This window comes from Aquila chrysaetos, chromosome 13 (assembly GCF_900496995.4).
Source record: "Aquila chrysaetos chrysaetos chromosome 13, bAquChr1.4, whole genome shotgun sequence".
Lineage (NCBI taxonomy): Eukaryota > Metazoa > Chordata > Aves > Accipitriformes > Accipitridae > Aquila > Aquila chrysaetos.
The window spans coordinates 17,082,611-17,096,660 of record NC_044016.1 but is presented as its reverse complement, the minus strand read 5'-3'; the positions used below and the strand labels follow the sequence as shown (position 1 = coordinate 17,096,660).

Genomic DNA, 14,050 nt, shown 5'->3' with positions numbered 1-14,050 from the left:
CAGGATGCAGTTTACCTGAGACCTTATTTAAAGCCGTGACTACTAAGCCATCTTTCCTATTTTCTCTCCTGCCTGCCTCCTGTTACCTGGCTTCTGTGGTGGAGGAGATGCAGTTTCATCCATGTGATTCTGCGTGCTACACAGTGGTCTTAGTTCACCTTCCAAAATACTCATGATTAACTGGAAGACCTGGAGAAGAAACTTAAGAAGGAAATCGGAGAATGTGCTGGTAAAGTTTTCGTGGGTTCAGGTAGGGATTTTCATATCATGTCACATATCAGTCATGAGAGATCAGGAAGGTTATTCACAGAGGTGTTTGTTAGCAGAATAACATGGACTGGCATTGTCATTTTTGTATCAAAGGAGATCTAATTATCATAGGGGTATTACCTTGTAGCAGTCTTCAAAGTGTTAAGAAAGAAGCTTATGTTGAAAGTAGCAAGATGGTAAAAAGAAAGCAAGGTGGAGCTGGAGACACAAGCAAAAAGCAAAGTAGAAAATAGCAGTAGTGTTTGGCATAGACATGAGTGTCAAAAGGACTGGATGCAACAGAGCTGGAAAAGTAGAGGTGACAGTAGTCAAGCAACAAGATTATCAGCCCATCGATAAACACTTTGGCAGTCTCTCAGGCAAAACATGATGGTCTTTGCAAAGCTGTGGAGGAAGGAGTGATAAGATTTAAACAGTGCCAAGATATAAGGCAATCTGGGAGGGGGGATGCAGAAAGATGGTGCCCAGCTTATGCTTAGTGAGTAGGAAGATGATGCTGTCATCCCTGATGAGAGGAGAAGGAGAGAGAAGGGAAAATGGGAAGAATTTTGAGTCTTAGTCAGATTAAAATAACAGACCTGCAGCAAACACTGAAGTGTTGTCACAGTTAGATAGATGGTGAATGTTTTTAAGTGAGTTTTGCAAAGTGTTTCTAAGGTATTGATTCCTTCATGCCATTTCTCTCATCTATGTGAACTGAACAGCTAAGCACAAACAGACATTTGAAATATCTGGTTATTCTGCCCCATCCTAGAGTCTCCATTTCTTATGAACAGTTTTAATCAAGAGAACAGAGAATGTCAAAAGAAGAAAAGATGAGCTGTGCTCCCTTTTGCAGAATATGAAGTGAAACAGACTTTGAGAACTGAACAAAGAGGAAGTAATTATGAGAACTGATCTTCACAGGAACTGAGGCAGGAAAATAGCTGACAGGCAGGCAATTTTCTTTTGTAATAGACGTTGGGCAAAAAGAAATCCTGGAAGAGCATGAGTCTACACTGGTAAGTGCACAGAAGCAGATAGAACTGATGAGGGTGCTCAAACTACTCAAAGCCTGTTGTTTTCCATAGGGAAAACTACAAAAGCCTGGACTTTGACAGACGTAGTTGTTGTTGGATAACTTCATGGATGTCCAAAAGAAATACATAAAAAACTGTTAAAAGACGAAAAAAACCAGTGTCAAAACCATTTCAGAAGAGCAGATGAAAGTACTCAGTAGCACCATCACAATGTACATATAATAGAAATGTGAATATAACCAGCAATCAGACTCACCATGAAGAAAGGGATAAGGAAACAATTGGATGGTGCCAGCCATATCCATCTTTATAAGATAAAAATCATGTAAGGGCATAGAGACAGAAGGCTTACAGTAGATGTGAATTGCCTCATGCACAGCAACATGAATGTCATGCTCACAAGAAAATATGGAATATATGTATGGAGTGCAAAATGGTTTTCACTGTTTCACAAATACACCTCACAAGTATGCAGAAAAATGCAAGATATAGAGTGTGTATTACTGGAGAACAGTTCAAGGGATAGAATCTCAGCAGCAGTGATACCATCATATTCTTATCAAACAGTGACAAATGGATGCAGAAGTACCATAGTAAGGCACAAATAAAGTGAGATAGCATGTAAAAAAGCATGGCCCATTCTGAAACATTAACAGTACCGGTATCAGCAAGACTCACAGGTTACAGAACATATCTATTCCATATAGCTGGGGTATGCAAAGATAAAAATACCAAACCTTAGGTTTCTATGTAATGAATGTGTGCTAGCAAAAAGCATGGTACTGAAAGGTCTTGAGTCTGTAAAGCTGGTTAGGTCCCAGTGACAGTGGAGTCGTTTGGAGGATCTCACAGTAGAAGACATTTTTTGAACATTCCCTTAATGTTTCTGAAAGTGTATTTCCTGTGACATTGCATCACTGAAATCTCTAAATGCAGACCCTGCCATGCATGAACTGAAGTAATCACTGTTGAGGAAGAAACCTAAGGAAGTATAAATTACAGGATCTGTCATATTTGAGAATGAAAGAAAAGGTGGAGGAACCATTGCAGAGCAAAATAGGCCAACCCTTTTATCCATAGGTGAAGGCTGCAGGCCAGACTTAATGGAATCAAATGAAATTAAAAGGATGAGATCATTTGTATTGCCAGTTTATATAAGAAGCAGGTACTAGAAAATCCTGTGTGTGGGAGGTATCCAGAACAGCAGACAGAAACAATCAGGTTGGGGTTGCTGCTACCCACTCAGTTTGGATGACATTGGTTTGCACACTGCACACAGCAGGTGCTAGATGTTCAGTGTAGATGACTGCTGGCCTAAGCTGGACAAAGTGTCTGTTTTCAGGATTCAGATGGAAAACAGTGTTTCCAGGGAATGTGTCATTGATCTATCACCTACATTAGAGCTATGCTGGAATGAGAAAGTAAAATCTTACTAGAAGTGATGACATCCTTGTAGACATCAGCTGAACTAGTAGGACAGCGCCTGTGTAATATGGACAAAATTAGGACAATTACTGAAGTGAATCTCTGCCAAAATACACTGCTTTTGGTGGAAACCTTTCTCTTTACTTCAGTGGTCACTGGATCAGACTTTGACCTGATGATTCCTTCTCTTCAAAGAGAAGGTGGAAAAATACCTCAGTATTCAAAAAACATTGGCAATACTTTTTAGAATGTCCAAAAGTTTCAGTAGTGGATTGAGTCTAGGCAAGGAAAATTTCAATTGGAAAGAGGTAGTTTCAACTGACTGTGTGTAACAAACACAAAGAAAAACAAGGGACTGCAGACATCTCCCATTTTTAACCATGGCACTAAGAACGATTTGTATGAAAATGTCATGAGCAATGATAAAAGAGAGCCTTTCTACAGAATTCACTATGGAGAAAGAATGTAGCCTTTTGTGGGGGGAATGGGCTACTGTAACTGAATCATTCTCAAAAGATTTAAAAATAAATCTTATTTGCCTCTCCACCATGTGTTATATTTTTGACTGACAGTAAATTACATAGGGCTGCTAAATACAGCAGTAGTATTGTTTGGGTTGTTTTTTTTTTCAACTTAAAAACTGAACTGTCAGCTCAGTTGTGGATCTCATTAGATGATCATGTGGCTAAAAAACAGAATGGACTCAGTTGTATTGGTTTCATTGTCCAGACCTCCACAGACTTTCTCTTCAGCTTAGACAACCTACAGTCAACCCTAACAACCCACAAAAATCAATTGAATTCTGAGAGCTTTGTGTCAGATCTTCATCTGTTAAACACTGAGGTAATAGTATTTCTTCTTAATCTTACGCATTAGCTGTACAGGATCCGTGTTTTTTGTCATCTTTAGCTGTGCTGATGCAAATACCCAATTAATGACTTTGGCACCTTTATTTCTTTAGGTAATGTGAGCTAAACACCTAAGCTGGTTATTTGCTCTTGAAAAATTATACTGACTAAATCTTCACATGATCATGGAGATATCATTAGGTGCCCCAATGTTTTTAGAAATCTGCCACCTAAATTTTTGAGACGGATATATGAAAGACAAAACCCAGAGAGGGACTTAGGAACTATAGCATTCAACAGTAACTTAATGGAACTTAAAAGCTGCTGATCGGTATTCTGACACTTCAAGATAGCCATCTGGAAATGCTAAGGGGAGGAACAGACTTTGTCTTGTATTTCTTCAGAGGTAGCTTTTTGCTGTCCCCTTAGGATTCACATTTGCTGGAGAGAGGGTTTCAAGCTGTGACATTTTTCAGAAAATTGAAATATAGAATTTGGATTTGTTTGAATCCTTCATCTGATTTGGAGTGGAGATATCAATTTAGATCTCCACATCTCTCCAAGGGAGTCTAATTGCTGGATTAGTAGATATTAGGACTGTCAAAGAGGGAGGCAGCTCATATGGCTCCATTTTGTGCAAAATAGACAAAATACGTAATAGGCCCATGTCAACAGGAGTTAGAGTTTGGATGTTCTGTCAGGCAAGGGGTAATGAGGACCTGAGGACCTGATGGTATAAAGCCTTAAACCGTCCACATCAGGTGATCACTTTGGTGAGCTGAGTTTCCTTAGGAGGTAAGTAAAACCACTAAAGTCATCCATCAAGTGAATTATTCTCAGCAGTCTGAATATAATTTTTCAGTTTTAATTTCTTTTTCTTCTGAACTTTTAACCTTCTTTCTTCAGGGCAGAACTCATCATACTTTCATAACCTACCTCATCTACTTGAGCTTCCCAAGAAGGAGTGTTTTGGCTTTGGCTGTGAATGTGTTTGAACTATTGGCATAATCCCCAATCTAATTTAAAACAGGTTAAGAGGATTTCTGAAGAGTGTTTTCTGAAGGAAGGAGACATTAGCAAAATGCAGAAGCGTTTAACAACTGATCTGGGTATGATACTTCCTTCTGTGTCCTGCCCAACCTTCCTTTTCCCATCTTTGCTTATTGATTTGTGGGCTAACTCTTGACATACCTTCTCCATTTCCTCCTCAAACACCTTTTACATTCAGTTATCTTTTTTTGTTTGTTTCTGAATCCTACCACATCCTTGCCAGCTGTATGTAATCTGTGATTTTCATGCTTCAAAGATATTCCAGGTCTTCCAGATTGTTTGGCAGCAAAAGCTCTCTAATCAGCTTTGGCAAATGTTCATTTAAGACATATTTTTTCCATACATTATCCTAATGGGTTACCTACAGGTAAATCCAATGACCTAGTCACATTGCTTCTTCCCCTTTTTGGAAAATATCAGACTATACAGATAAAGACTGAAAGGCCTCTGACACTGTTCATAGCAACAAGCTTACCTGAGTTAATAGAGAACCCATCATCCATTCTTAAGAGCTAACACAGGTTCCTTTCTCTTTGATAGGTATTTCCTTCTGAGCATCATTTCTTTTCTATTTCAACTTCCTTCAGACACTGAGTGTGAAACAGCTGTGACTGTGCCTCAAAATCTCTTCCCTTCTATTTTCTTTTTTATCTCCTGTTACAACTGCCAGCATAGAACCTGCTGATCATATACTAGTAGCTATTATATTTCATTGTTCTGGTATGTATTAATTTGAAACCTTTAACCTCATCTCTACTTTCTGAAAACTCAAGCATAATGGTAACATATCATTTGTCTATGATCTGAACTGGCGTTTATCACCAAAATGGCACTAAAATCAAGAGCTGTTATGGGTGCAAAAGATTTATTCTCATTCCCAGTTAGCTGATTTCTGGGAAATACCATGATTTACTTAAAAGAAAGTGCATATCATTGATGGCCATAGTACTATTGATAAAGACATTTTTCTAGTATTTACAAAATAGTCTTTGAGTTCTTTGATTTTCACAATAACATAAATGTACTTTCTTCTTCCCCTTTCTCCATGGTAGGTGATTGAGAAACATAAGATTTTCAAATCTGACTTATGAGACACTGAATTTCCAGGTATGTTTGACTCCTTCCATGAGAGAAAATGCATATAGACAGAAAAAGACAGCCCTCTTTTATAGCGTACTGTATTTCTTCACTCCTACAAAGTGGCATCTCAGCTTGGTATTTGAGCCTGCACCACCCTCAGATCTCACACCTGTCTCTCCCTCTCATTCACACATCAGCAACCTACATCCTCCCATGTCATGAGCCAGAAGTGCAGCTCCCAGCACAGACTGAGTTCCTCCAGCAAGCACTGCAAGTGAAGCAGCCAGTCAGCATGGAGCCACTGGCACACACAGAAACAAGCTGTTACTAATTGGTAGGCTGAAAGTAACTCCCTTCGTAGAGTCATGGTTAAAGCTCAACTCAGCTAAATGCTTCCCCACACAAGGAGCTGAAAATTACTCTTTCCCCCTGAAAGTGACTCTGAGCCCATGATCACGAGGATCCTTTGGCCTCTCTGGGCACCAGCTCCAGTGCTGGACCATTCTTACAATGAAGAAATTTTGCTAGTATCTGATCAGGGTTTCCCTGGCTGTGTGACCTGTGCTCATTGCCTCTCAGCCTTTCCCTATGTGCCTCTGAGAAGGATCTGGCTCAGTCTTTTTTACCACTGCCCATTAGGTAGTTAATACAGCAGGTAGATCCTCCTATAGACTTTTCTTCTGTAGGCTGAACAAACCCAGGTCTCTCATTCATGTGTTGCAGTCCCCTAGTTATCTTAGGATACCTCTGCTGGACGTCCTTCAGTTTGACAGTGTCTTTTGTGTACTGGGGAGCTCATACTGGGTATGCTACTCCAGATGGCACCTCAAAAGTGCTGAACAGAGAGAATAAGCTTTTGCCTTGACCTGCTGTCTACACTTTTGCTAATGCAGCCTAGTATGCCATTGACTCTCAGCCCCCATTAAGGCATATTGCTGACTCATGTTCAACTTGTCTGCAAACACCAAATATCCTGTTCACCTGGTGAGTTGGCAGCCATGCGGCCCAGTGCTGCAGCAGATGTTCTCTGCTTTCTCACCGAGACTGTTTTTTCTGGGTTTCCATTTCCTTTTTGTGCTCTAGATGAGATACTGTTCCTTTAGCTTCCCCATTGGGGGTGGGGTGAGGAGGAGGGTAAGCTGTGTCTAAGAGTAAGTTTACAAACTTCCCACATCTAGTGATGCTGTTGCCTGGTTCTGGATACTGATAATATATTATGTGGCCGCCTAGGCAATATAGGCTATAATTAGGCATACTATTCACACACATACACACAGAGCCCCAGACACACTCTTCTGAATGTACAGTGCTTTTGCAGAAAGCTCAGTAATGGAGAAAAGCCTCCTATAGGTTGTTCCTGTCCAGTCACATATCCACTCCAGAGCAGTTTAATTGCTATTTAACTAGAGACATAGAGCATGAGACTATTCAGTGTTGCATGTGCTCCATCTCCCAATACGACAAATATTTGTAACTGTATTGGTGATAGACACTTCCCTGAAGTTTGTTATGTCTTTGTCTGTATAGCCCAATCTCTTCATACTTTTACATCTGGCAGTTCAAACCCATTGGCCATTCCTGGACTCACTCCAGAATGGTTTCCCAAGCCTTATGTCAGAATGATATGTTTTCTTTGCCGTTATTGTGTTGCCACATTAGTTTTATCTGGCAGCAAGAATGACAACTACAGCAGGTCACTTTAGGGTGGTACAGCACTTTTCTTCTTCCTTATATAAGACCATTGTTCCTTATAGTATTGTCTTTAAAACTGGGGGGTAAAGGAGGATTGACTGTGTTATGATGGTCAGCATCGTTCCTGAGTTGTGCTGTATAGGCTATGATACGACCTTCTCCTCTTCTCCTTCCTGCTGTTGCATGATGTTGCCATTTGAAGAGATGGCTGCTTGGAGCAGCAGCAGAGAAGCTGGAGAATGGGGCCAAGTCCTTACCAGCTAAAGACTTTCCAGTTAACATTAGAAGAACAGCTGTTAGGTGCCTCAGAGAAGCATTGAAGGGGGAACTCTGGGAGTTGCTTCTTGGAAAAAGGGTGTGCTTAGGCAGTTTCTCTAGAGATTTTAGCTGACAGAGAATCTGTAAGTATTTGCCTTCAGGGAACAGGAGGCAGATAGCCTGGGTGATGGAGACAAGTTGTGCTGGTAGAAAACCTCAGCAGGAGTTATATTAAGGGCTAAGTATGAAGACCTGGAGCCAGGATATTCTTGTGTTGCTTGTTAAGTTTTTCAGTAAGTGGAAATCCCCAAAAGGGAAATGTTCTCTAGGACTTGTCTAATGTGAAGGAGAATGTGAAGGGAGCTGAGAGACATGGTGTTAGCAGGGTTACACTCTGCCAAGGGGATGCGTGCCCTGGGATGGTGCAATGTTGGCTTCCTCCCCATGCAATACACACAAATGCAGATTGAAGACAGAGACTGCCTTTCACATCAAGAGTGTCTATGTTCAGTTAATATTTCTTTGCTCTTTTGCTCCTCTCTGAGTCACCTATTGTTCTTTGTTCTTAGAGCTTCTCCATGAGGGAGTTTAGTCTTGGTGATATTAATTTGCTTTGTTTTTTGGGAGCAATTGCCATTTAAAGCTATTTGTTAGCTTGCTTTATTTATTCAGTCCATGTATTTGACTTGTTTCTTCTCTTGTATCTTTGTCCTGTAAGGATTTTCATGCTTTCTTTTTTGCCTTGCTTCCCTAAAACACCAAGCGTCATCTCCCAAATTGCTATTTATATGTGTCCTGAATTATCAACTTCCACCCACCAGACTAAAAAGCACTGTTGTGCTTCCATTGCTCTTACTGTAATTGTACTCCCTTTTCGAGGAAAAAAAAAAAAAAATCAACTCATGTAAATAAGTAATGTGCTCCGTTTACAGAAGTAGAGCTGTGCCAGGAACAACTTGGGCTTTTAACTGAATGATCTGACCTTGGTTTATATGGTAATGTCCTGGGAGAAGGGACTCATCTACATATTTATATCGAGACAGACATATTATTAGTGTTAGTCATAAAGAGGAAAGCACTACCTCAAAAAGTTTACAGAAATGTCAGTTGTGTATTTTTTAAAAGAAGAAATGTAGTCTTGATGGCTTGAGAACTGACTTTTTGAAATAATAACTATCTTTTTTTGAAGGAGGATTGCTGATAACTGAGAAACATATTTCAAATGCTAATGTCATACTGAGACAGTTCTGACCACATAGTAGAAGATGGAGCAGGCTGAGTAACTAGGCTGACATTTAATGTGAGTGGTATTAGTGTGGGGGTACTTCTAAGTACAGCTGTCATCGTGAGCCGGTTCCCAGGGTAGGAGGAGAATAGGAGCAGGTATCCAAATAAATCATGGTGTCAGCTCTGTGATGGTGTCTCAGGCTTGAGCACAGGTCCAGTTGCTAACAGCATATGCGGTACCTCTCTATTCTCAGAACATTGGAGATGGCTTCTCAAATAGCTATGTTTCCGTCACCTTCCCTTCTCAGTGTATATGCTAAGTTTTCTAAACAGAGATATGGTACACTCATTTTAGTGAATTGTCTCATCTGAACACAGATATCCTGAATATTCAAAAAAATGAGATTTGCCAGCTATTAAAAGTGCTCCTATCCCCTGCAATGAATGCAGTAAACTGTGGTTATAAAAAGGAATGTAGAACTACCTCAGACGTAAGACACCACCCAACCGATATCTACATAGGAAGAAATGACAATTTGTCAGTTGATTGTCAGTCTCTGAAGGGATCTTATATTCCAACAGATGTGCAGGCAGTTGTGAAACTCATGTAGGCATAAGCAATGGGAGAAACCATCTTCTATAGTGATGGCCCAAAGCCAACAGAAGAAAGACTGCATTCATCTTTCAGGATTGGCCTTTCCTTGGCTTGGACTCCATCAATGATCCAAAACCTAACCAAGGAGGTTAGAACGTGGAGCATTTCACTTAGAAGCAAGAATTTCATGAATTCTTCAGTGATTGTTATGCTGACTGCAGTGAAACCAGCAGCAAAGGTAGCTCAGGTTTTGCAAATAATTTTACGTTTATTCAGAGCTTATTTCTAATACCTGGAATAACTGCAGAAGTTATGCGTCAGGTGTGCAAAAAAGCCTTTTCCCATTTTAAATGCATTCATGGCTCTTAAAGGTCCTATACCAAAACCCAACCACCAACTCCTTACTGAAACTCTGGATATTGTTGAATATAGTTATTTCTGACTAAAAGCTGCCTTTAAATATCATGACAGCAATACTGTGCTGCCTCAAATTTTGTGATGTCAATTACAGCTGTGCAAAATTAGTATACAATTTCAGGAAAATTAGACTGGTGGTGCTTTTGCACTTGTTGTTGGTACTTGTTGGCTTTCTCTGCTTACTCAGAGAAGTCAGACTCAACATGCACAGCCTTCTACTCTTATCTTTCAACTCTCATTCAAGCTTAGACAGCTTGACAGCATTGCTCAAATACCTGCCCTGGGAGAAGCCAGGCTGCACCTTTCACCAGAGCGAGTAGGGTTGAACCCAGGCTTCAAGAAATTACCTTTGCTGGAGTATAGTTAGAATTTTAACAAGTAAAGAGTAAAGCCTGAAATTAAGGAAGCTCAAAAATGTAGGCCTAATGAAACAAATCTGTTGGTGTTCCATGAAATATTGTTGTAAGAAGTTACCTGGATTTGGGAGTCTCAGTATTATTTGTCAGGTAAAAGAACACAACTTTATCTGTAGTGCCTCAGAATTGTTGTGAAATATTCTAGGCCAAATTCTCAGATGATGAAAAATAGTAGAATGTCATGGAAGAAAATGAGGTTTGCTAACCTGTTCTAGATGATAATCTGATCCCTGGAGGGTTTTCATATCATCTTAAATTATTGTAACATCCGTATCCTTCCAACAAACCATCACTCAGAAAATTGATTTGCCCTAATGGGTCACAGAAATATTTGTATTTCCTGTTCTGTCCTTCATGACTTACAAATATCTTAAAATAATCAGGTATGTAGATATGTATGTATGCATGTATGTTTACAGGGGGTAATTAAATCTTACAGGTGAATAGTTTTGCACTAACAGTTTTTGCACTGTTAAAATAGTTTTAACAAAATGGAAGAGCTCTTTTCTTGGGCACAAAGAAAAGAAACCATGATAAATCAGCCCATGAAAATGAAGTATCCCAGTGCTGACACAGGAACAGATCCTGAGTTTATTAGGCAAGCTGTAGAAGAAGCAAAAGAATGAGATTTACGGTAAAGTTAGACCACTTTCTCTCAGTATAGCTTAAGTGGTATTGTCTTTGTTATCCAGTATGTACAACCCATGTGTTTTGTGCTTATCTTCAGGGAATTCAAATGTATATTCTGAGTGATCATCAAAACTCACTAAAAGGAACAGTGAAGCACAATTAGCTAGGATAATTTAAAATGGTTCATTGGAATTGATCAAAAAATACATAGAGGAGGCAGCTTAGCCTTTAAAGAGCTTCAGAATGTTGGTGATCATTTTTTTGGCCATTATATTTGATGAGGATTATATGTATTTTAATTTCAGTGAAACGTGTACTCTTTTGTTGCATGTAAGTTTTGTCTGACCAGAAAAAGTGGAATTTGGCCATTTGCCTGGAATTTCTCAATGTTTGATATCCTGGAGGTCCTAGTGATGTTGCCACTATACACAGATTGGCTGTCCAGTGCATGCACAAGACCTCCAGTGTGATCACAATGGGAGAATGATTGTGCATGTGTTAGTTGTAGTATCTACTCAGGATTTTCCTAGGCATGCTCTTCTTTCTGGTATGAATGCCTCTGTACATCAGTAACTTATATAACTATGTCTGTTTCCAAAAGGCAATGTATGTAGAAGAAATGTGATACTTTTTTTCTTTCTAAGAAGAATTCTATCTTGTCTACTGCTGCAGTATTCAGAGGGAGAAAATATGAGCAAAGAAGGATGGTTGCACAGATAAGGCATAAGACTAAAGATCAGGCATGGGTATGTCATTTATTTTAGCTGGTGACTCAATTCCCCATACTTAAAGAGGAGATGACTCCTCTTACCATACCATTAATGCACAAATTAACCCAAGTGCATAAAAATCTATAGCAATAGTGTGTGTGCCACAAAGCAGGTACTCATTTATTTCCTAAGAGGTGTCTAAGGAAGACTGCCTGACTACTTTGACAGCCTAAAAGCTGCAGTCTAAGGAACTATTTTGCCAGCTCTCTCCCATTTTTCCAAACAGCAGCACTGTCATCCAGTGTATTAGAAGGTCATCTAACCTGAGGGGACCGAAACAGCTGGTAAGTGTCTATATACAATTCCATTTGCTGACCTTCCCATTTATTAAATATTATGTAGGAACTTGCAGTGCCTGAGTACCAAAAAAACCCACCTTTGGAATTTCTTTGGAATTCTTTGCACCTGCTCACAATCCCTTATTACTAACATCCTGCTCTAAATTTGGCCTCCAACATAGATGCCCATATGAGATGCACTTGGCTTTATAGAGAAATTATCTTCAGATATTGAAATACATTGTGAAGAGAGACTTCCTACTTAGGCATGAACTTTCCTCACTCTCTAAATATATACAGTTATCCCAACTGTTATATACCCTACTGTGTCCTTGCAACTATGGAAAAATCACATCAAGAAGGAATTGAAAGTAAAACTTTGCAATATATAGCAATAACTGCAGCACAAATGACGGCAACAGTATACCTTCCTGCTATGTGTTAACTTCAGCTCTGCTGGCAAAGTGACAGCAAGTTTGGAGAGAGAAGAGGAAAGCAAAACAGATCATCATTTGAAAATGGAAGTAGCAGCCTCCATGTCGTGGTTGAACCCCAGCCAGCAACTAAGCACCACACAGCTGCTTGCTCACTCTCCCCCGATAGGATGAGGGAGAGAACTGGAAGAGTAAAAGTGAGAAAACTCGTGGGTTGAGGTAAGGACAGTTTAATAGGTAAAGCAAAAGACACGCATGCAAGCAAAGCAACACAAGGAATTAATTCACTACTTCCCATCAGCAGGCAGGTGTTCAGCGATCTCTAGGAAAGCAGGGCTCCATCGTGCCTAACGGCCCCCCTTCCTTCTTCTTCCCCCACATCATATGGTGTGGAATATCCCTTTGGTCAGTTGGGGTCAGCTGTCCTGGCTGTGTCCCTTCCCAACGCAGGTGGGGTGAGAAGCAGAAAAGACATTGACTCTGTGTAAGCACTGCTCAGCGGTAACTAAAACATGTCTGCATTATCAACACTGTTTCCAACACAAATCTAAAACGTAGCCCCGTACTAGCTACTATGAAGAAAATTAACTCTATCCCAGTCAAAAGCAGCACACTCCACTTCTTCAGGTGCAACGAGAGAGGACATTAGCTTCCTCTCTGGTTTGAATGTGAAGGCAAATATTTTAATACAATAAATCAAGGACAAAAGCATGTGAGATGCCGAGAACTTCACAAGCCTCTGAAGTACCTGGTAGTGAGTCTGGTTGCAAAAGATTGAAAGGTGTTTGGTACATGGAGAATGAATGATTTTGCAAGTACCTATTTACTGTAGGAGGTTTACTGTATATTTCATGCCTACCAGACAGTACCCTATGCCTGCCACTTGCCAATTAAGTCATTCAGCAAAACCAGATTGATTTCCTAACTGCACTGCAATGTTTGATCCCTGGACAGACATTAAAATCCTTTTTATAGTTCTCTAAGATTTATGGGGATATACATTCATGAGGGTGTCTTGAGACTGACTGAACAAATACATCATTAGTAAGCTTTTAAGGCATTATGATACCAGCATTGTCCACCAGAAATTCAGGAAACTTAACTGCAATAAAAGCACAAAGACTGCCACAGCTCCATTTCAGTGTCTTCTTAGAAAATACACATTACCTTTGGAAAGCATAAGATAAATATGCAAATATCCTACATCCGTTCTTGTTCTTTTTCTGATTATTCAATAACTAGGACCTATGTTTAACTAGTGTGGTGGGTTGACCCTGGCTGGGCGCCAGGCGCCCACCAAAGCCAATCTATCACTCCCCGCTCCTCAGCTGGACAGGGGGGAGAAAATATAACAGAAGTCTCATGGGTCAAGATAAGGACAGTTTAATAAAGTGAAAGCAAAGGTCGCGTGCGAAAGCAAAGAAAAACAAATGGTGTTATTCTCTACTTCCCATCAGCAGGCAATGTCTAGCCACTTCCTGGGAAGCAGGGCTTCAGTACGCCTAGTGGTCATTCTGGAAGACAAAAATGCCCCCCTTCCGTCTCCCTTTACTTAGTTTTTATATCTGAGCTGATGTCATATGGTATGGAATATCTGTTTGGTTTGTTTAGGTCAGCTGTCCTGGTTATGTCCCCTCCCAA

General features: G+C 40.1%; 1 protein-coding gene across 2 annotated transcripts in view; it reads left to right on the top strand.

Moving 5' to 3' along the window:
- The window catches only part of TMEM247 (transmembrane protein 247), a 35,599-nt gene that overhangs the window by 16,397 nt on the left and 5,152 nt on the right, over window positions 1–14,050 (top strand). Inside the window, exon 3 of one of the 2 annotated variants that reach the window (XM_030036187.2) lies at window positions 11,924–11,981. The exons of the other annotated variant lie outside the window; for it this stretch is intronic. The gene's annotated coding sequence lies outside the window, so the exon portion shown is untranslated. The remainder of the gene's footprint in view (window positions 1–11,923; window positions 11,982–14,050) is intronic. 2 annotated transcript variants of the gene reach the window in all.